The following is a 22584-nucleotide window of genomic DNA, read 5'->3' as shown; positions in this document are numbered from 1 at the left end:
GTGTGGTGGTGCGTTGGCGAGTCGATTAACATAATAAAATGAGCGTACAATACATTGGCGACGAGGATAAAACCGTGAGTGTTTGGACCAACAGTTACCTATTATCTAATTTTTTAATTTTGAACTACCTATTAGTTCTGTGATCCAGAAAAATATTTGATATACAAGGTTATACTAAATAATTTGTCCTATTCATGCCTATACCAAATTAATGTATGCTAAATAAGCTTTGACAACAAGTAACCTCTGACCGATGTTAATATTCAATCATATTAAAAAGAGCAAAAGGAAAGAAGGAAGGGAAGAGAGTAGAATGACAAAGTATACATAACTTTTATGTTCATGTATGTATCACCCGAATTGCAAACAAATTTTAACCTTTTTACGTAATTCTTTGTTTAAGTTTACCTTGTTACAATTCTAATGGAAGTAGCAATATTTATTGCAGGTGTTAATATTTATCAAATGAGTAATTAATAATACAAAATCATTACTTGGTGATCAGTTTACTCATTCTTAAACCTGCATCAAAGTTTATTCAATAATAGGCATTTATTGGAAGCAATATAAAGTTGCTGGTTGTTGAATTGTCGTCAAGACGACTTTAGCAGTGGTGGGATTTCCTAGAGGATATAATACAATAACCTATTTGCCTTATAATCAATTGTGTTTAATAATTGTTGTGCTTGCATGCCAACAAGGCGGAATGTACTCGGATCTTATTATGTTGTTTACAATCCTATTTTGTAAGTGCCTGCATTCTAAGCAAATAAAGACCTATTCTATTCCAAAAATCTGCTGGTCATTAAATTGACAGCTTGACGGTTAGCAGTAGTGTATATCTACTGGTCATTAGATTGACAGCTTGGCAGTTGGCAGTAGCGTGTATCTACTGGTCATTAGATTGACAGCTTGGCAGTTGGCAGTAGTGTGTTTCTACTGGTCATTAAATTGACAGCCTGATTGTTGGCAGTAGTCTATATCTACTGGTCATTGAATTGACAGCTTGATGGTTGGCAGTAGTGTGTATCTACTGGTCATTAAATTGACAGCCTGATTGTTGGCAGTAGTCTATATCTACTGGGCATTGAATTGACAGCTTGATGGTTGGCAGTAGTGTATATCTACTGGTCATTAAATTGACAGCTTGGCAGTTGGCAGTAGTCTATATCTACTGGTCATTAAATTGACAGCTTGATGGTTGGCAGTAGTGTATATCTACTAGTCATTAAATTGACAGCTTGGCAGTTGGCAGTAGTCTATATCTACTGGTCATTAAATTGACAGCTTGACAGTTGGCAGTAGTCTATATCTACTGGTCATTAAATTGACAGCTTGACAGTTGGCAGTAGTCTATATCTACTGGTCATTAAATTGACAGCTTGACAGTTGGCAGTAGTCTATATCTACTGGTCATTAAATTGACAGCTTGACAGTTGGCAGTAGTCTATATCTACTGGTCATTAAAGTGACAGCTTGACAGTTAACGGTAGTGAACGTCTACTGGTCATTCAATTGACTGTACACGCATAAATTATCTGGCGATAGTTGTCAACTACTGCAACAACTAAATAGTAAATCTTGATAATTTTTATATTTTCTGTGCCCGGTGATTTGGATCATAAAAAGCTTCCAAACTTAACTTCTCAGAGTCTAGTCAACAACTTATACCTGCTATATTGTTCTGGTACTTAACTAACTTAATTCAAGTGCTTGCAATATAGAGGATATTACAAGAACAAACTGGTGGGTTATATACTCAACGGTTCTACAAATGACAAACATGTGCTAGGTATCTAGTTAAACAAACAGCACATTGAGGGACCGTAGTGGGTTGGCCATGGATGTTGAAGAACTCGCCCAGCTATACTGGTATGTATTCACCTATGCACAACATCCAAGTCCATCAACACCTCTAGTGGGTTGCCTACCCATAATAGTGTTAATTATAACAGTTGCTCAGTCACCCTAGGTATAATTTCAATACTTTTACTTTATTTTGCTGTATTAAAGAGGTTGTTATACAACAGAGATATTCCAGAAGATACAGAACAGTAGAACAGCATACAAGCAGCAATACTAGCTGGAAAATGTGGATCAAAATTTTGGTATTCAATAGATAGAATCTTTGGTAAACATGCTAGCTCACAATTGTAATTTCAGTACTTTAGGTTGATATAAAACTCTTAGATCAAAAGAATATGGAACTAAGCATTGGAGCAATCTGTGATTTATTTGACAATGCTACTTTATCTACCCAACTGCCTCGTTGGTCTAGCTGTCGCAAGCGCGGCTGATGAGTTGGTGATTGATACACCCGTGCATCGGAAAGCACGTAAATGTCGGTCCTGCGCCTGATCTCTTTCCGGTCGTGTCGGATTGCCGTCCCATCGGGTTATGAGAGTGAAGGAACAGTGAGTGCACCTGTGTCTGCGCAAATGCTTGTGCACTATAATATGTCCTGCGCAGTTGGCTAATCCCCTTACGTGAGTACAGCCGCCGTAGCCGATAATCGGCTAGGAGGACATCATCATCATTTACCCAACTGGGCCTTCTCATCTGTGACAAAAAATCTTTTAAGGATGATACCTGGAAGGAGTTCCAATGTAGATACTTACTCTGGGAACTGTCTAATGATGATTAGCTCATGGATGATTGTTGCAATCAAGTTCTCAAAAGTTGATGATTGCGTGTGCTTTTAAAACCTTCAAGATTCAGGCTTGAATGAATTTTAATTGGTATCTTAGCCTCTTTTTTATTGATTTACATTGGTGTTTACAAATAGTTTAACAAAGTGGCCCTCATTATAATATTGTTATTTGCAAATTATGTTTTACAGTATTGCAGTACCAATAAGCAGTATAAGTACATTGAGAGTTGTGGAAGAATATGCTTCCATAGGGGCGAATAACATAACCATATATGAACGTATATGAAATAGAATCCATTTATTGATCTCAAGTTAATAAATCATCACATTAATATATTCTTGAAGTGCACACCTACTTGTAATATAAAGTTGTGTAATTTCCTCAACCCATCCCATAAGATAAGATCCATATGGGTGGTGGGATGGATATCTATTAACAAAATAATGTCTTGTGTCCATAGCGTTAGGGTTAATAATAATTGATCTTAGAACACCAATCTTAGGTTACCGTAAGACAATTGGACTCGCACGAGAGGTAAAGAACTTTATCACTATTTACATTTATCGACATTTATTACTCTTTTGTGCTAATTAAACTACACAGTTGCGTCGACATTTGGTTAATAATAACTAAAATATTATTAAGTTCCTAAGTCCTAGTGCAATATATAATCTGAGTAAGTGTTCCTTAAAGTATAGGAAGTAAAATTGCCCTTAGTCACCAAATCGTTTAAAAATTTACTGGGGTGCTGTCCCTATAAAAGATAATAATATTTTTATATTCTGGTTGTCTAACTAAAACAACGTAGATAAAGTCAGCTGCAATAAAGGGTAAGCGCTTTTGAACGAAACTATAAACATACTTATGCAGCCAACTATACTTACATAAAAACAAAAAAAATATTACGTTACCTATACGCGGTCATGAAATTGAAAAAGCGTAAAATATTAAAAATGGAAGCAGCACAAAGCTGATCATCAAATTGATGAGGTCAAGTATGACATGAGAGCAGCATAGCTGCTCATGAAATTGAGATATAGAATTAGAATCCCACATTTATCTATGTGTAGACAAATGTTTTAGAAAGGTTAGCGGTTGTTTTGCAAAAGGAAAATTGCATCGACTAGAAAACTGTTTGTGAGCTGCTGTCACCTTGTTGAAAGGAAGAAGAGCATGAGTTGAGGGTCAGGGACTCTTCTATTTTATGGTGATGCAGAATGTCACAGCTTCAAAATATATAGTGCAAAGTTAGTGACACCTGTTAAAGTGCGTTCGTTGCATAATATGGTTCTAATTAGTTAAAATCTGATTCGTAATGTTACTTTACACCTTCGTTATAATCAATATGTAACCATGACACTAAAAAGCTTACCATCAAAGCATAATAATTCTTTGACTACTTAAATTTTTGAAAACCACATTAGGAAAAGCAAACAAACATTACAGAACGCAATGTCCGGTGATAATAGTGTTCTTGGATGCCTAACCGAAATATAAGTATTCCTATCGCACTATTATATGCAGTATGGTATTCATATGTTGGGTGTTGAATGCTAAGAAGCTTACAGTTTCTTGACTAGATATTGGACATACATTGATGTAGGGTATTTAAAGCCTATATCAGAATTTCAGCGAGTGTACTAGCAGAAACGTGCAAAGTACCAGCGCTGATCAATAGGGTTGAAGACCAGATTGTTTGTTACATTGCTGAGATAATGATAGGCTTTGATATTCCACTCTCAAATTAAAAACTACATATTACCAAAATTAGTTGAGTTAGCATTCTCTTGCTTACAAGGCACACAAAGTACTTAACTCGTACATAGAACTACAATTTAAACCATTAAATTGGAGACAAAGTATGTGGTCACCATTAAATGGGTGACAAAGTATGGAGTCACCATTAAATTGGAGACAAAGTATGTGGTCACCATTAAATGGGTGACAAAGTATATGGTCATCATCAAATTGGAAACAGTCCATCTAGGTCACCATTCAATTGGGACGATCTTATGTGATTACTTTCCTCGTACGGCTCGTACGGTTTTGAATGAGTGAAAAGCATTGATGAGGTACCCTAATGCCGATCTTTTACCTTGGAACAATGCATTCTGTATCAGTTTTAAGTGAAGTCGAACCAAGCAAGATGAGTGCTCATTATCTGAAGGTACAGCAATATTTGAGATTTGCTTGATTTCACATGGACTGATTGGCGGGATGTCTGCCAAATGGACGGATCATCTCTAGTGTAGATATAATACAGGGCCGGAACAGCGGCTACAAAACCTGAAGTTAAACTTGCCGGCCTGATATCACTGCTACGAATTTGTCTTGTTGAGCCTGAAGCAGATGCTGGTATGTTACCGTCTGCAAAGGGACGGATTTTTATTTATGTTTATTTCACAAGGGAAGGGATGTAGTGTCCCGCAGTATCACCGATATCTGTCGTCTCCTTAAATGGAAAGGGAAATGAAATGGAAACGGAACAAAGTAAATCAGTTTGATGGCAGTGTGATCGGTGGACTGATCTGATAGCGTGGTTTTGTTGTGCTGCAGGTGTTTGATAGATCTTTAAGAAATTACCAAAATATTTATGAGTTTGATTGTTGAACTTTTTGAAACAAGGTTAAAATCAAAACAACAAGGGAGAGATGTAGTGTATGCAGGTACATGTGCATCATTGTATAGGTTATGTCATTATTATGACGCCTCGTGCGCATACGTCACTCGGTTATAAATACCGGATCGAGCGGTGGGGAGTCAGTCGTTGTCAGACTGTCGACCTGTGTGGTGGTGCGTTGGCGAGTCGATTAACATAATAAAATGAGCGTACAATACATTGGCCCTTTCCATTTAAGGAGACGACAGATATCGGTGATACTGCGGGACACTACACTCAGCTCGTCAATTTCCATAATAAACGCGTTCTCCCTACTTAGAGAACCCGCACACTGAAGACTAAAAAGACGGCCCCGATAGCTGGCAAAAAATAATTAAAGATAATTTTTCCAATCAAAGTTTTCAGCCGTTTTGATACCGGTTAAATACCGGATCTTTGTAATGTGCGTACTACCCTCCTTCGTGGTACTACCATTCATGTTCTTGATTTATGAGCTCAAACAAACTATCGGCCGACTAAAAGTTTGTAGTTTGCGAGTACTTAGGGCGCAGTTTAATTTATGCACGAACCTTGTTTTGGAAACAACGATTTAGCCAATCCACGGCAAAATAAATAGGAATATTATACAGTGACTGAATAATTTTGACGTTAAATCTAAATTGTTAGGCATCTTCTTGGGTACTTAGTTCCTTGTTTTTGCTTTACGTATAAGAGTTGAGCCTACATCGACAAAAAAAAAAGTAATTGAAGTGTTAGAGATCGACTGTTGCTAGCAGTTTTCTTTTTCTTATAAGTAATTAAACACGAGTTGCGAATTCAGTGGTGACGAATGAGTCAACATAAAAATGGAATAACACAAATTATAATAACTTCAGGTAAATATCCATCTATAGTAGGAAGTCAAAATACAGAAACTCCTGACATTTAAAAAAACTAAATTTACCAGTTAAACACAGACCGTTATCTTTTCTACAAAAAAATCGAAAAGAAAAAATTACAATCGATATTATCAACCGAAATTGTCGTTCACAGTCTTGTAAATCGCCCCCATGGCGGTGTAAGGCAGTCAAACATGTTCTAAATCGTTCGCAATACTTTCCTAGAGATTTACAGCGTTGTTGTACGAACGCGACATTAATCAAGTGGTGTAAAATAAAATACGCCTTTACTTAGTGTGGGGTGGTGTGGGTGCGTTCATGAATAAGGAAATGTGTTTAAGTTCCTAGTTGTATGTGAGAAAAGGAATTGTTTAATTAACAGAGAATTGTAGTGTTTTTTTGCAGAAAGGGGAAACAGTAATTACCGAGAAAAAATATTAAGTTCTTAATTGTATCTTGACATATCTATATTTTTTGTGTGAAATCAAATAAGAAATCGATGCAAGTATAGTGGATTGTCAGACTTACTGACTCAACCCCGCCATGTTCCTTCTTGAGTCCTTCATGTACTAAGACCACAGTGACTCTTACTCTTTCGGCCAAGCCGGCAGCCACGGCAGGCTTTGAGAAATCTTATCATCCTTAGTTTTGTATAAAGTTTCAAATTCTAATAATTAATTAATTAAATCTTTATTTCTCTTCCACAAAGGTTCTTAAAATTAAGTTCACAACATTTTTCAGACCAGTCCTTTGTGGGAGACTGGTATCCGCACTAGGAAACCCTGTCACGCAGATTACCAGGCCCCCCCACGAACATAGTGTAACTCAATATTATAAGTGTACATAACATAAAAACCAATTGTAGCAAGTAAAACAAAATCAAATAGGAAAAAAATAAAAAATAACAATAATTGGAAAACATTTTAGAGATTAAAACTACTTGTGGCTTGAGTGTATTTATTAATATGTATTTATATATTTCCTGGTGTTAAGTAAATATGATTTGTGTGTTAGTATGTGGAGTATAATGTGAGTGAGAGTGTAAGAGGGTGTAAGTGGATGTGTGGGTGAGGAGTGCGTGTATGTATGTATGTGACATGTGGGTGTCAGTGAGTGTATACCTTATATGGCTATAGTTAAGAGATTCTCAGTTGTAACGTAATCTAGATCTAGCAGATACGTGGTTAACACCCGCTTGCATTTGACTTTAGTAAGTGGATAAATATTTAGTATAGCATTAAGCTTGTTATATAAATAGGAGCTAAGAAAACAATAGCTGCGGTGGGATAGTGCACTTTTGTAGAGCTTAGTTGAGCATACCTTACCTTTTTTACGCTTATGCGCGTTTAGGTTGGTGTTATACTGAAGAAGAGAATGCGTCCGCAAAACGGTTAGCATGATAAAAAGTTGACGAACAGACAGAACTCCGCATTTCTGGTACAAATCAGTAGTGGGGTAAAAGAATGATAGCGAATGGGCTACCTTCAATATTACTCTTTGTGCTCGTTCAATTTTAATCATATGCATCTTAGCAGCTCCTCCCCACGCTGTGATACAATAGGACAATATGGATTGGCAAAGTGCAAGATAAACCGCTTTGAGTACTGTTAAATCCGCAACATGGCGAAGATTTTTAAATATAAATATCAGTTTTCTTAATCGTTTCGATAATAGGTCTATATGTAATTGAAAATTTAGATTTCTGTCTATAACAACACCAAGGTATCTAATAGAGTCCACTTTTTCAAGTTTAGGGCATGTACAGTTGTTTGATGAATGATTATTACAAGAGTGGGCGATTATACCAAGAGCGGAATTCGATAGGAAGCGGGTATTTGTTAGTGTGAATGTGATATACTTTGTTTTGGTAGTATTTAATGTGAGACGGTTGTTATTTAGCCAGCTTCCGACCACAGAAAACCCCTTTTCAGCATGGCTATAGACTTCTTCCCATGTATCTCCATGAAAGAGTAGTACTGTATCATCAGCAAAAGTGATGATCTTTCCGTTAGTTAGATTTAATTGGCACAGGTCATTTATGAACGTTAAAAATAGGGTTGGTCCAAGAATTCTTCCCTGCGGGACACCAATATTGACATTGCAATCATCACTTTGCCATCCCTCGACTATTACGCGCTGATATCTATCACTAAGATAGCTCTGCAATAAATCCAGTTGGATTCCGCGTACGCCTACGTGTTCCAGTTTCTTGAGCAAGAGTGGTGCCGAGACTGTGTCAAAAGCCTTTGCTAGGTCCAAAAATATTGCAAGGACTTTTTTGTTTTCATCAAGTTTAGTTATAATAGTATCAGTTAATTGGTGAACTGCATCAGAAGTTGATTTACCTCTCCTAAAACCGTAATGGTTTTCAGATAATATATTTTTGGATTCTAAGTATTTTATTAGCTGTATGTTGATAGCTTTTTCTATAATTTTAGATAAAACTGGCAAAATTGAAATTGGACGATAGTTATTGACACAGTCCCTGCTGCCACTCTTGTAAATTGGATGAACCAAGGATTTTTTAAGCTCCGCAGGGAAAACGCCTGTAGAGAAGCAAATGTTGCAAATATATGCTATCGGCTGCGCTAAGATGTTAGCATATCTCTTAATGATACCACTAGGAATATCGTTAAGTCCCTGAGCACAGCTTGTTTTAAGAGAGAGTATAATAGTTTTTATCTCACTGGCATCAACTGGCAGAAGTACAAAAGAAGAATCACGAGGAGGTAGGATGGGATATTGATTGTAGTTAGACAACCCTAAAGTGGAGCCGGCCAATGAAGAACCTATGTTTACAAAGAACTGATTAATGTTATTTAATGATTGATGTGGTTTATTCAAGTCTATCAAATCTAAGCATGAGGTGTTCTGTTTTTTAGTAGATGTTATTGTTTTAATTGTGTCCCACATTTTTTTAGTATTGCCTTTACATTTCGAAAGTTCTGTCCCATCATACTGCTGTTTAACTTATTTTAGGATATTATTGCAAAAGTTACGGCAGCAAGAGTATATTATTTTATTATTGATATCGTCAGGATATTTTTTACATTTAAGATGTAGATTGTCGCGGTTACGCATGCAGCGCAGTAAGCCTGGAGTAATCCACGGTTTAATAATTCGCTTACGTCTTGGTAAGGTTATTTCTTTGGTGCAACAATTGATCATTGTTTTACGAGTTTTTAGAAAAACAGATACCGCATCGTCAGCACATGTTAATGAGTAAATGTCATCAAAGTCTGATACCTGCATCATCTTGTCCAGGGCTGCGAAGTCTGTACGGGTAATTGTTTTTGTACGCAGCTGATGCGTTGATCGTAAATGGGAAAGACTTATGATGACAGTGTAGTGGTCGGTAATAGTTGTGTGTGACACTAAACATTTGACCAATAATCTAGTTTTAACCACAACATGATCGATGCATGATCGAGAGTGTGTCGGAATATAATGCGCAGGCATGAGTCCATGTGAGGCGAGGAGATTGAGATAGTCTTCGGCTCTGTTATCAGTGGTAGAAGTTGATATATCTATATTGATATCGCCGGTAATGAAAATATTTTGGTATGACGAAAGCGATTTTAAAATGTTATTTAAGGATTCCAAGAAATGCGTGATATTTCTTACGCCTGGACGGCGATAGATACCCAGAATAACGGTTTGGTGATTAATTTTAATTGTCAAGCAATTAGCATCTGCTATTGCAGGGTCAGTTATGTCAAATACGTGAGAAGATTTGTAATATATTACAACGCCTTCGTTTTGAGACATATTATCGGTAGTGTGCGCGTAATGATATCCGCTAATAAGGGGTATGTGTTGATTTTGGGAAATCCAACATTCAGATAAAATGATGATATCCCAATCAATTTTAGATCGTGTAATAACGGTCTGTAATCCTGTAATATTACGATTAATGCTTCTAATATTTTGTACCATGATGTTCAACGAAGAGTTACCGGTATATACTGATTTTTTAGAGACTTCAATATCACATGTGCTCGATTCGGCCACACTAAGTTGATCAAGTTCATTGCTAATAGATGATTCAGAATTATGATCGAATGTTAATAAAAAAGGGTAAGCATTTCACAAACTTGTTTATATCCAAGAATTTATGGACTTGATAGGAATTGGAGTAAATATGTAGGAACGAAATGTATGATACATATAATTTATTTACGCAATTAATTCAATTTTGTACATAACCTTAATTGTTTCGGAAAGATTAATAAAGTAACCAGTGCACCACCAGTCATTACTCTTATAAAACTTTTAGTCGTCCCAAGAGTAATAGAACACAAAAACAAAAATAAACTAGGCACGAACAAACTAAGACTAATCTAAGACATAAGTCAAAAAAAATGATATACAGTATGTTTACCTGTTAGTAACTAAATAAGACTTTTAGTCTGGCTCGACTAAAATAAATGGCCAGATTTAGTCTCAGCGAATAGTTTCATGTAGGACCTTCGATCATTGAACCAACTGGAAATGACATTGCCTTGCCTTCTCCTGTGCCAAAGGAACGAGAGCACAGGACATACTGGTATTGACAATGTATGCATTAAGCTTATGCTTGTGTTGGTAATTTTTTTCAGAATCAGAATGCGTGTTTATTTGTGGTAAGGCGTAACGTAACGTATCGAAAATGTATGAATGAGATATCACCATTTGTTGCGTTGCTTGCGTCACCCTTGCTTTCAGCGTGTAATTTAACTTTTCTACACAACTCATGGCTGTTCCGGTAGGTTAAATGCTCCAAGCTTGGGACATACTGATACAGATTAGTTTCTTAGTAACTTAAACCAGGCTTTGTTTTCTGTTCGCCTCTGTAATGGAAATCATTTGTTCTACAGTGCGGTTCAGAATAAAAAGCTGTGTATTTTGTAGCGAGGTCTAGATTTATTTTTGAAAGGCTGATCACTCTTTTTCAGGCATATCTATTTATATTACACAGCTCGACGTATTTAGTCATGACGGATTGCTAGACAGATGTAGTTATTTTCCCGTTCATAATATTAGTAAGAAATATACTCTTAAATAAATAAAGATTTTTTGTAGCTTTCATGTGTTTAGTATCTTGAAAATGTTATCCTTACAACGTTGGAGAGAACTAATATCATCCTCCGAGCCTTTTCCCAATTATGTTGGGGTCGGCTTCCAGTCTAACCGGATTCAGCTGAGTACCAGTGCTTTACAAGAAGCGACTGCCTATCTGACCTCCTCAACCCAGTTACCCGGGCAACCCGATACCCCTTGATTAGACTGGTGTCAGACTTACTGGCTTCTGACTGCCAAGGATGTTCAATGACAGCCGGGACCTACAGTTTAACGTGCCATCCGAAACACAGCCAATGGTGTCTAAGATACTTAGAAAGTACATACAAACTTAGAAAAGTTGCATTGGTACTTGCCTGACCTGGGATCGAACCCGCGCCCTCATACTTGAGAGGTTGGTCCTTTACCCACTAGGCCACCACGATTTCCTACTAGAACTAATATATAAAGAACAAACTATGTCCGAACACGGCCTTATTTACAAAGATAATTACGTATTCATGTAAGATACTTCGCCCCGGGTCTCTTACAGTTACTAAGTTTTGTACAAAACTTAATTTTCGGACCGCTTGCTTTTTGAAATAGGATGTCACTTGAAACTACAATTTGTAATCTTACAAAATTCGGGGTTGCAAACTTGTGTAGGTTGAAAGTAACGTTAGGATTAATCACAGATATATGGTTAGGACCAGTAAAGTTACGAGTCCTAACTCGAGAATGTAACTTTGTTTAAGATTTATTTTGTGGGAAATCATCGGATAAATGTACCTACTTCTTCATTTGTGGTTGCAGTATAAGGAAATGTCAGTCCAGTTTTTTACTGAAAACAGGCCACCATGATAAACCCACTTCTGGTACCCTTTGTGTACCAGAGCAAGTACATAACATTCACTAACTCTTTCGAACAATCCCGCAGTCCATTAAGATGGGCCTAAAATAACCTAAAAATAAAACTCAATTTTTATTATCCATTAACCAAGCGTGAAGAGTGAAATAGCGTGTTTATCTACTAGCGACCCGTTCCGGCTTCGGGATAACAGTATTTCCCCACTATTTAATGTATTTTATGATATACTTATATATTACTCTATCTATTAAGAAAACCGCATGAAAATTGGTTGCATAGTTTTGAAGATGCGTGCAACGGGACAGAGAAAGCGACTTTGTTTTATATTATGTGGTGATAAACTCTAGTATAAAATACCATAGTACCTACTACCAAGTTTAGATAATTCTAAACGAGGTCAGAAGGGAAAAGAAACGTTTAATCTCTTCTAAATTGTCCTTCACACTGTTTCGTGTAATTAAAATTCTTTGTGCCCAAAACGTGAATCTATCAATAGATTAGCATTAGCCTTGGTACATTTATTTTCGGAGTTAGTTGAATAAACTGAGAGTGTTGTAAAGAAAATAAACTTATTATATAAAAAAAGAGTAATATAAATGTTTACTCGATTTCTTTCTTTCATAAAAAGGAGAAATATACAGTCATTCAAAAACATTTAGTTTCATAAACGAGTTGTAGTTCTCCCGCGATTCCGTCCGCATCCCGAGAAAACTAGTTACTGCACCTGAAAAAAGAATTCCTTCCTCAGAGGTTTTTAAGTTATTTTGGCGGAAGAGTGGGAAATAAATTATTTTTCATTTAGTATACTTTTAAGCAAAGAAGTATGTACAAAATACCGCGAAATGGGTCTTCTTAAAATGCAAGACAGACTTCTTGAGAAGACCGTTCTAATTTAATTTTATTACCGTAAATTAATTGGAGGAAAAGTTCGTTTTCTGCCTAAAGGACAATGGGCACTTTGTATGGGATTTGGTACCCGCTCCAACAGTAACGTATGATATATCATTAGAAAGGTATTTACGTGAACAATAATAAAAAACTATGGGGCTTGCCTCAATTAGCTGTCCGATCCGAGTAACGATAAAAATTAAATCGACATAGAAACAAGTATGTCATCCATATATGCAAATTCATTAAGAGGCATATGTCGTCAGTATAATAATTTTAAACTCAGTTAATAGACATCTTAAATTGTTTGAGATACACTCTATTATAATCTAAAGGTTGTAATAGTCTATGGAGTCATACTACGGAAACACAATCGTCATCTGATTTGACAAAAGTTCAAAACATTTCTGAAAACACAACTAATCATTTTAGTTACATACTATCTTTAAACATACTGGCTTCCATATACCTAGACATTATATGAAATAAAAAAAAACTTGTTATTAAAACACGATAATCATTAAACATTAATTGATTGTAAATACTGAAAGACTTTCATCAAATACATAAGCTATATTCTGCGTGAACTGCAAAGGTTTGCACACAGACTTTTTTTAAAGCAGTGGGCAGGCAAACATTCTAAGAAGGCCAAATTCTTGTTTTTTTGTTACTTTACCAGTTTTTATTCAATACAGTTGGATTTAAGAACTACATCTACGTTGATGATTTATGAACATTATACATTCTATTAGTCGATGTCACGCGAAATGGACAAGGAATTGGGACTAGTCGTCATAGTAAACATTTTTTGGCTTGCCAAGACCTACGCAATGATACTAGAATCAACACTGTTGGACAGGGTACCAAAACGCCCATCGTCCTTTTTATTTTTAAAAAAGAAGTGGGTTACACGTGTCCTACCTACGATGGTGCTCATCCTGTTTGGTTTTTTTTTTTAATTGTCCAAGTTATTAAATCAAAAAGTAAGTAAATAAAATTAATGTAAAGGTGAAGGAAAACATCTTGAGGAGCACTTTAAAGTCTGCAATCGCCAATCTGCCTTGGACAAGTGTGGTGATTTACCCTCATTGAACTATACTGGATGAAAAGAGTCCTGTGCTCTACAATGGGACGGTAAAAAGGCTGATGGTAATTATTTAAATGTAGAAGCCTGAGTTTTGTCACTGTGGCGAATCTCTTGGTTATACGACATTAGAGTCATGGTCTGTCACGATATACTAGCGTTATTATCTTGAGGTCCCTTCAATTTATATTGCTTATCCCTTCGAGGTCGATTTAAATCTTTCTCCGAGGCGGACGATCGTGATTTTTTGTCCCAAACACTGGCGAATTTTCCATTCGGTTTTCCGAGTAACACTCGGTTCTTTGAAATCTTATAATATAGCAAGCAATTGTTATTTACGATATAAAAACCGAGTGACAGTTTTTCTCTTCGCGAAAAATCCGCCAGGGTGAAAAAGATGTAAAAACATTGTATCTAAAGAAACATAATATTTTTCTTAAATTCGCTTGACAAAAACTTAACTATTATTCAATTTGTCCCACAAACAAATTGGAGCGTATTATAGTGACGTCATTAAGAGCATTGCAATAGAATGACTCGGGTGAAACCGCAGGAAAATGTTTATTTGCCATGACATCGACGTTATGTCGCTCACATCCTGTGTACAATGCATCGAGTTGTGGTATTTTGTGAACCAAAATTCGTTCATGTATCTTAACCGCTATGTGGCTGTAGTCAATATTATTCGATATAATATCGATTGAAGTTTTATTTTTAATAATTCATTTTATTATAAAAAGTAATAAATACCTACCAACTTCAGTTACACTTACAGTCGGCACGGTTATATAACAAAATAAACAAAGACATACACATCTACACTAAACCACTACATGAAGGAAAGAAATTGCTAATAGATTGGTTAAAATTACGTACATATGTAGATATCGAATCATTGTTATACTAAATTAGTAGATACTAGATATATTGCACCGTTACAACTACTATATAATCTAGTTATTGTATTTGAGTGACAACATAGAACTGCATAAAAATTAAATATAAGTTTGCTTTATATAGTATAGTTACAAACCGTAAGTTGTACATACAAACAGCCAAAGCTATGGAGGAGCGGAGCCTCCTAACACAGGCATCGTTATGCTTAAAAGGTGGCTCCGATCATAAACTAATATAAACATTTTGGTACTGAAATAAACATTTTGTATTTTGTATTTGTATTTGTATTTGTATTCCTTGTAGCAAAAATGTGTTAATATCTTAAAATTACTACATTTTTGTCTTATTACAAACATTTGAAGCACTCACTTTCACTCCCTTTACTATAGAATAGCGGTCCCTATGAGAAGAAGTACAAGACAAGAATAGCTGGTAATTTAGAATACATAGCGTTACCTTTTTATTTGAAACTAGCTTCTGCCAGCGGTTTCACCCGCATCCCGTGGGAACTACTTCCCGTACCGGGATAAAAAGTAGCCTATAGCCTTCCTCGATAAATGGGCTATCTAACACTGAAAGAAATTTTCAAATCGGACAGTAGTTCCTGAGATTAGCGCGTTCAAACAAACAAACAAACAAACTCTTCAGCTTTATAATATTAGTATAGATACAATTTAGTGCTGACCTTTCAAGTAGGTGCTTATATATTTGCATAGTAGAATTAAATTTAGATGGGTGTATCAGAAGCGTCTTTCAATATTAACTGAATCTTCAATGTTTTTTCAGCGTAATTGAGAGCATTTATTTGAACGGTTTATTTTCGTCGTTCCTACTAGGTCAATGTGGTGGTAAGTAATTTTATTTTATTACGTGTGTACCAGCAGTTAATGGTACGAAAAATCGTCATTTTCGTCTTATTGCCACGAAATTAAACGTGAAAATGTGACATATTTATTGGGCCTATATAGTGTTATTTATTGGCTTAAAGTAATTCATTAGTACGAGACGAATAAGAATAAGCATTACTTATTGATATGAATAAAATAGGTTGAAAACACTATAGCTTGAACTAATTTTAGTTCCCTGGAAAAATAGTGACTGTCGTGGCAATCCTTTCTATAGGTATATAAGTAATTTAGTTTGTTACACTAAAATGATTCTGATATAAAAAGGCAATTGACATAATAGTATAGGGTCCTCGAGACAAAGATAAGCTTTCGTTATCCTACTTGTTAATAAAAGTAATTTTATTTTTGCGCAGTGGAGTATACTAACGTGTCATATTATCTTCAAGAAAGATCCTGATTACAAAAGAATATTCATGCCCATTCAAACAATACCTACAGAATATTACCCCCCAAAAATTGGTCCCAATTAAGTATGTGCTTATCAAGTAAATTAATAAAAAAATACACCTTTCGTTTTAATCTGAATTTAATTTCAGTTCATATTACACCTTCATGCATAATTACACGTCTACATTGAATAAAATTACCATCAAGGGATTACAACCCTTGCAACCTCATCGTGACTTGTCATACTCATATAATGTCATATACAGTACCAATTAGTGCAGGGATCATTAGGAAAGTAATCACTTTTGGCCACTAATGGTTGAGTTGATATAAGGTTGCATGCGATTGTATTTTTAAAGTTGTATATTTTTGGTTTTAGTTTTTTTTGTTTTACTAGCATAGTTTCGATATTATTGTAAATATTTAAATACCGTATATATCTACGTAATTGAAGTTATTATTTGATACACATGATAACATGGTAAGATGATTTCTTATTTTTTTTATAATTGGAGTGGAAGAAGTTTTATACAAGCATGTCAACTAAAAAAAAACTTTTTATGCGTTCTATTTTCTATTTTCATGTTCCAATATTCAAATCTCATAACAACTTATCATTGGCCAAACTTTTGTAGGAATAACCAGAAGAGCCGTTATTTAAAGTAAATTTTTCCAAAGCTAACAAAAATCGTTCAGTCTAACAACGATGTTTAGACAGTATTTAAGGAAGGAAAATTTATTTCACTAATGATTTTTCCGAACATCAAACGCGCGAGTATTTCAACGATAATAACGCATTTACAAGCAAACAGCGTGTTTAGATATAATTTATGAATGAAGACGCCGCAAGTATTCACATACTACGAGTACGTACAAAAATAATGTAACATTTTGTGCCTACTTTATAAGTCATAAAAGAAGACCAAATTATCTTCAACGTATGAGCTGAGAAAATTCCGAGGATATTGTCAAATATTTTAGGTTTGAAACATCAATTTATGAACTTTAAATTAATTATGAATATTTATTTTTCGTGTCTTCATTCCTGTTTAGAAGTGAAAAAAATTGATTTGAGACTGCTAAGTACGGAGAAGGAGGTAAAGTCAGACTTTTGTAGACTAAAAATCCGTTTGCGATCCTTTTTTTAAAGTACCAACGGGTCATATTCGATAATTACTTAGTCTATCTTGCACTGAAAGAATTGTTTAAATCTGTCTTGTAGTTGCTGAGATCAGCGCACTCAAGCAAACAAACAAACTCTTCAGCTAATAATTACTGTTAAATAAGCATATCTACGAAATACGATGCTATAATCAGTAAGGAAATAACAATTAAAAGAGCAATTTCCATCCTACCGTCTAAAAGGCAAATTTCCGTCAATAACATTTTACTCGGAAAATTCATCACCAAAATAATTAATTAGAATTTTGAGGCAATTCTAAGAATGCTTATCAAAGTGTGATGTGATTATAAAATCGTTACGGCTATAATGTTATGCTTATAATTAAATATCATATACATGATACTGATTTCTGCGAAATAACGCTTCACCTGTCAAAATTTAGCTTAGGAAGGCTTATGAAGGCATTTTTTTTAAAGCTACACGTAGGTAATTATGATATCTTTATATTTTTTCTGAAATTTTTCATCAAGTAGCAAGAATTCTGCCTATTTTGTAGGTATAAACATTTAGTAGATCCTTCTCAAATTTCGAGTTGTTCCCCAATAATTCATTTGTAATTATCATAGCCACAAAACTAGAAGGAGTTTATAGTAGACCAAATGCTATCACGACTACCTCTAAATCAAACCAACGGTCAGTATGACTACAATTTCTACAAAATAATTAGGTACTAAAATAAATCTGTCCTTGCAAAACTTTTGTCGAAAAAAAGTTCATGATACTTAAGCCGTCAGTAAGTTTCTTTTAGACTTTGTTATAAACCTCATCTTTTAGGTGTCATTAAACCAGTTTTAAGTTACCATCATTTGGGTAACTGTAAATTGTACTCCGTTTTCAGAAACTTAAGCCGAAGAAATTGACCAGTTTTGAATTGAAGTATGTTTGTCTGTCCGGTTGGTAAGCTTAACTGTGAAATGGCAGAACAAACAAATATTAAAGAACTTCAGCGAAGAGATAGACAGCTACTCTTTCTAAAATAGTTCTGTTCATCTAATCGCAAAAAAAAATAGATCAGTAGTTTTTGTAGTCATTTGTTAGATAGCCTAAAAGGCTTGTTGAAATAGAAAACCAAGAATTAGCAGGAGACCAATTTCCTAAAGACACGGATTAAATGGCATACCTAGAATTACTCTTTATATTGAATTGGCATATCGCCAAAATGCTACCTATAAACACAGTCCGTGCAACCACAACGGCAGCTCACAGGAAATGTCGGGGTATTAACATTGTGTTCTAAATGACGTTTTGATTTAAAGCAATAAATTTTCCGTGATACTGGATATTGCGCAATCATTAAATTTTATTTATTAGACCGCCGAAACTGATTTTGATGAGCTTTAAAATAATTTGAGAGAAATGTATAGGTTGATTTATGAGTTTATCAGCATCTCTTCGATAACACCAAAAGGGAACGGAAACGAGAAACGAGTAGGTAACACTAATAAAATACCCTGTTTTCTACGTGTGTCAGAACATAAACTGGATATTTATAATACTAAAAAAACATTTATGTACATACTTAACGAAAAATATCTTCTCACAATCAAAACGAGTATCACATCATTATATCATATCCTTCACAAAAACCGCCGTCCATAATGCTTTGTCATCCATTGACGATTACCTGCATTGAAGGGAAAAATAGTGCATATGGCAAAGCAATTTCGAATTAAGAATTCTTTGTCTGAATTCAGAGACAATCTGAATTCAGACAGATGTAATTAAGGTAGCCTTACGGAGTTTAAAGGTAGGTTTTGAATCCTAGCTACCGACTGCAACTGCCGACTATGCGTGGTGCTAATGCATGAAATCGGAATATGCTTACATGAAACCTTTTGGCCCTCAGATATCGACCAATTTCATGCAGTCACTACAAGAGCGGTCGGCAGTTGCAGTCGGCAGCTAGTATTCAAAGCGTACCTTATGCTATAACTACGTTCTACCTATGGGTTTTCATCAATAATTTAAGAGCCCAGCTCTAGTCGGTGCAGCTCCTTCCATTTACGCCTATCTAGCGCCAAGTCCTGAAATTCCTTATACGTCACAACATTCACCTTCTCTTTAATTTGCTACCTTTAGGTGAGTACTGATAATTCTGAACTAAAACACTCCTCTATCTTTCGAGAAAAGGCGTGACAAAATGCCATGTAACGGGCTCATGTAAACCATAGCTCAAAGCTTACGTAAGACAAACTGAAGCTGCGTGCAGATTTACTTTATCCTACAAACTAGGTGCCTCATTAGAATTTAATGCCTCTATGTACCTCTATGTATAAGGATCGGGTACTTAGGTACGCGTATGGCATGCATGAGCAAAGGTATAAGTTATGTGGAAATCTGGTCCTACGCATATTTTGTGACTTGAATACAGTTGTGGGTTATGTTATCTAAATTTTAGGACCTACTAGCGTACATGTGCTTGATATAAGAGTGACATATCAGTAGAGTTATGTGGACATGAAAATTGTAGGTACCAGTATAAATTAAAAAGATACCTATATATCTCAACCCAAAAACCTCATGATTACCCATCACGTTTTATATACAAATGTTATATAAAATTGTCGATATAACAACATATGTATATTTAATTATTCAATCTTATATTAAAATCAAAATTGCTCTTCAGGTACTTATCGGTCTCAGGTTACTTTTAATTAATTTGTTAATAACACGTAAGAACGTAATTTTGTTGAAATATTTTAAAGTATTTGGCTCTTCAAATATCGACAACGTGTAATAAAATTAATTCACAGTCAAATAAGTTAAAACTTAATTTAATTTTGTTATTTTACGACCTTAAAATCGAACCCATACTCAATCATTACTCACACGGCGATTCGAAACCTTTCGTCATTTGGAACATACAATAAAATTATCAAAGTTTAATTTTATTTGAATACGATATCTTTGTTTGTCAGAAATCATTTATCGCCCCAAAAAACCCGTCCATAATATAAAAACCTGTGACTCCGAAATCCACCCCGCCCAATTATAGTGAAACCCATTATATCAGCAGCTTGTAAATAAACACAAAACAAAAGACGTATAAAGTTATGATTGTCTAAAAGCCGGGAAGGGCGGCTTCCCTTTGTCGTTCTGCCAAATTTCCTTTGCACGTCAGTTTGTCAAACCTACCTGTTTGATCAAGACTTCTATATTAAATACCTACGTTTATTTTCGGGTCGGCAGTAAGTTAGGGTTAAGCTGCATTAGTTGCGGTTAATTTAAGGATGGGTGACCGTTTTGTTTTCAGTGAAAGCTTTTTAGAACTCGTATTTATGACTATGAGAGCAAATGTAATTACTTCCGAAAAGTATTTATAACACAACACATTACATTCATTTAATAAACATCATGAATTTTAAGGCACTTAATATTCTAAAATGTTTAGGTAAATTCAGTTTAGTTCAGCGTATTAAAACAACCGCATTAATTAAAACATTACCCGAGAAAACAATAGAAGTGAACAACGATATCACCAGATTAAAGAAAAATAACTTAACTTAATATTAACCGAAAAAATCCGTAATCTGTCTACAGGAAAACTTTCAATTACACTTCAAGCCAAAAAAAACTACACCCTGCGTAACATTTTAACGACTTTCCCGAAACTAATTTATCAAACTTCACAGTATGTTGGACGAGAAACACGGTAAGTACTTACTTGTCAACATCCCAACTTTTTTAATCTTAAGTCTACACCAAAGTTTTGACACTACACCGAACACACACAAAAAAAGAACACAACATTTATTATTTTAAATATAAAATTTACAATAACACATTTATTTTTATTTTATTAATAAAATAAAGTAATTGAAAGTTTATTTTTATACAATCCCCGAGAGTTATTATATTATGTGCGCGACTATACGCGCAGCCGTCCGTCTCTCGCGACTGTCGGTTTCAGAGTCGCTTGTACGCTGAAAACTGAAGACGGGTCGCGACTGTACGCATCGCAGACACTTTACATATCGACTGTACACGTGCGTGACGTATTCGATATCCTTTATTCAATTTGAACTATTAATCTAGTATTGTTTGGTTGGTATGTATTTTTTTTTGTGATAGTTTTGAAAGGAATGGGGTCAATCAATGTTAAGGAAGTACATTTTTTGATAGAAATACGATTGTTCAGGACGAATGAGTAGGAAACCGGTTTTTTTATTTGTTTTAAAAATAGTAGGCATTTAATTTAATTTTTTATGTTACATACTTCAAAGGCCACTTATTTTATGAAACTCTTTTGTTTCATTTGTGTGAAATTAAAAATAGTTATTAACTAAAGCTTCCCATTCATTCACATACAGTTTTTTTTTACCAACGCCATCAAACCTTGGGACTATAAAAATATGTAAAACAATTTCACTAATAAAAAAAACACATTTAGGAATTAGAATTAAACATCCGAATTGAGAACCTCCTCCTCCTTTTTTCGAACTCGGTTAACACTCCAAAATATGACGCTCATAAACAGCAGACGCACAAAAGTTATAAAATGAACCATTCGCACCAAATATCAAACTGACGACTTACCAGTTAATGGTATCGTACGACCGATCCCAATAATCTATCTACAGTCAAAATCTGTTACAGCGACATCGACAATCGAGCATTAATCACCATGCTTGCTCAGTGCGGGTTGGTGATTTCAGACTTTATAGTCCAGGTTTCCTCAAGATATTTCCTTCACGTTTTTATCAGCCAGGACCTTTGATTTCGGTCAATTTAACCAGTATGTTGTTCTAAAGGATGAACGGTTTTGTCTGTATTTGTTGTTTTGCTTACTAGAAAGCAAAGCTACAGATAGATAGATTGGTAGAGGAGGTTATATAATTAACTTCAGCGGTTGGACATAACCGGGGGACGGATTAACCCGTCAGCCGTCAAAATATAATCGTAGATCAGGATTTGACGGACGGTTGTAACGATGAACGGTTAATGAGATGGAATGGTGAATCTGTTTATTTACTTAGGTCTCCTGTGATATCTGAGTTTTGTTGTTTAAAATGGTTCATTCAAATTATGCTGAAAAAGTTCCTGCTATTAAGAAGTATGATTATGATTGCCTATGATTTTTTACCTACATGTGTCTTTCATTTAGCATGTAGGGAGGAGGTATTGTACGTGAGAGTTACTTAAAAATAAATGGCCCAGCTTCGTAGTTTTCTATAAGTACG

The 22584-nt window shown here is 35.1% G+C and overlaps 1 protein-coding gene across 1 annotated transcript in view; it reads right to left on the bottom strand.

Moving 5' to 3' along the window:
- LOC124630472 (cardioacceleratory peptide receptor-like) overlaps positions 1–21326 on the bottom strand; it is a 67108-nt gene extending 45782 nt beyond the window's left edge. The window contains exon 1 of the mRNA XM_047164392.1: positions 21069–21326. The gene's annotated coding sequence lies outside the window, so the exon portion shown is untranslated. The remainder of the gene's footprint in view (positions 1–21068) is intronic.
- Between the last annotated feature and the right edge of the window lie 1258 nt (positions 21327–22584).

This window comes from Helicoverpa zea, chromosome 5, assembly GCF_022581195.2.
Source record: "Helicoverpa zea isolate HzStark_Cry1AcR chromosome 5, ilHelZeax1.1, whole genome shotgun sequence".
Classification (NCBI taxonomy): Eukaryota; Metazoa; Arthropoda; class Insecta; order Lepidoptera; family Noctuidae; genus Helicoverpa; species Helicoverpa zea.
Note: the sequence above shows the minus strand (reverse complement) of the source record. Positions and strands in the feature narration are given on the sequence as shown.